This window comes from Octopus bimaculoides, chromosome 13, assembly GCF_001194135.2.
Source record: "Octopus bimaculoides isolate UCB-OBI-ISO-001 chromosome 13, ASM119413v2, whole genome shotgun sequence".
In the NCBI taxonomy this organism is placed as follows: domain Eukaryota; kingdom Metazoa; phylum Mollusca; class Cephalopoda; order Octopoda; family Octopodidae; genus Octopus; species Octopus bimaculoides.
In genome coordinates this window covers 12,337,022-12,339,376 of record NC_068993.1, presented here as the reverse complement: position 1 = coordinate 12,339,376, position 2,355 = coordinate 12,337,022, and the positions used below count along the sequence as shown (strand labels likewise).

At 38.4% G+C, this 2,355-nt stretch overlaps 1 long non-coding RNA gene across 4 annotated transcripts in view; it reads left to right on the top strand.

The window, feature by feature from the left end:
• Positions 1-2,355, top strand: part of LOC106883779 (uncharacterized) — a 375,832-nt gene that overhangs the window by 76,792 nt on the left and 296,685 nt on the right. The gene's annotated exons all lie outside the window — the stretch shown is intronic.

Genomic DNA, 2,355 nt, shown 5'->3' with positions numbered 1-2,355 from the left:
ACTTCTATAAATACATACACACATGCGTAAATATATATACATGCATATATATATATACATACATACCTCATTACAATTATATATATACATAGCTCATTACATTGAAGACGGTGACACGGCACACCTGATAGAATTTCCGAGAAGTTTACTTTCCGGTATTTTATTTCTACTCTTCAGATTCTGATTTCAATTCCCTTCAAAGCGAACCTATAAAAAATAAAATGCTTCCGGAATAGCAGTAACAATAGTTATAGACCAAACCTTATCCTCACCATTACTGGCCTTTTGCCTATATTAATACACACTGCATATCAGTGCAGTGTTTTCGTAAATTCTTTTATGAAACACTTACACTTACGTCAAGATCGGATTGATATTTCATCCGGTACCGATAAAATTCTAATCCAGTACTGACTCCGATACAGTTTGTAGTATTCTTCCCTATTGTTAAACTGAATGTTATTTTACACGCAAGCATCCGTTTTTTACTTAATAAAATTTCGATTAGCAACGCCGTTTTTGCTGTTTAAATGTTAGAGACATGGTGGTTTATTGAGTACTTTTTAAAACTTTAATCTCGAAATACTGGCTATATTTAGCAGGTGGACGCAATACCACAATGAAATGTTCCCGTTGGATCCACCATGTTGTAAAAGCTGATAACTAATTGATTCGTTATATGGCACTGATGAAATTAATAACAAACAATTATACATTCTGGGGTCGGTATAATTGCTTAGATATTTGATGTTAGCTCTACATCATGGTAGAATTTCAACTGCTGAAATGTGTGAACAACTAACTTTATGTTGTTCCGAAAATAATGGCCGTTGTGTTTTGAAACGCAATTTTATCATTGTATTTTAATTGTATTTCAGGTGAATTTCGACATACTTAATTATTGATGTATGCTCTTTAATAATTGTCTACTTATTTCAGATAGAACCATTCTTGAAGCATAGGCGCACTTAATTATAAACATGATAAAAAGGCACAATCGCTTACTTTTCTTGCATGAGTTCAAGTTTGGGCACAATGCCTCACAAACTGCTGCCAACATTAACAGAACATGGAGAAAGGGGTCCACAGTACGAAGGCAGTTTCAGAAATTCCGTAGTGGTGATGAGAAACATGAAGATGAAGCAGGCAGAGGTCGGTCATGCATGGTATATGATTGTGAGACCAATAAAAATGTTGACATGTAATTCCAAATGTCCAGATTATTTGCTTTTTAGGCTTTACTTCTACTTTTATAATTCTTAGTGAGTATTCTTCATGCCGTAAGGACAAGGATGGAACAAAGGTACTATAGAAACACTACTTGCGTTAACCCGATTCCAGTGTTGGGCCATTTGTTTTGTAGGAGGGTATGTCACTAGGAGTCAGAGCTTATAAGTCACGTCACCCTTCAGTTGACACTCCGTCACTTACGACGTCGAGGGTTCCAGTTAATCCGATCAACGGAACAGCCTGCTCGTGAAATTAACGTGCAAGTGGCTGAGCACTCCACAGACACGTAGTTCTCGGGGGATATTCAGCGTGACACAGTGTGACAAGGCTGACCCTTTGAATTACAGGCACAACAGAAACAGGAAGTAAGAGTGAGAGGAAGTTGTGGTGGAAGAGTACAGTAGGGTTCGCCACCATTCCCTGCCGGAACCTCGTGGGGCTTTAGGTGTCTTCGTTCAATAAACACTCACAGCGCCCTGTCTGGGAATCGAAACCGCGATCCTATGACCGCGAGTCCGTTGCCTTAATCACTGGGCCATTGCGCCTCCACCACCCTTAAGTACACAAAAGAATACACAAGCGTTCTTTTATATAATTATAAAGATTATATCTATACATATGCGCGTGTCCTTTTGTGCTGTATATAAGATATAATATAATATATTGTAGTCCAAATGAACTTCATATTTTGTTTGACGAACGGTTACGCGAAAGTGTGTTGGTGTAGAATTTTGGTGCTTCAATAAATTAGCCTTTTGATACCGACGAGCTGGCAGAAACGTTAGCACGCCGGACGAAATGCTTAGCGGTCTTTCGTCTATCTTTACGTTTTGAGTTCAAATTCCGCTGAGGCCGACTTTGCCGTTCATCCTTTCGGGGTCGATAAATCAAGTACCAGTTGCGTACTGGAGCCGATCTAATCGACTGGGACGCTCCCCCGAAATTGCGGGCCTTGTGTCTAGAGTAGAAAAGAATAAATTAGTATTTTACACTACTTTTGCCATTCGAGTATAGTTTCTCTTCATGGCTTTGTAGCCATTTATATACACACACACACGGGCGAACACACACACACTGGATACATATATATATATATATATATATATATACATGTATATGTATATA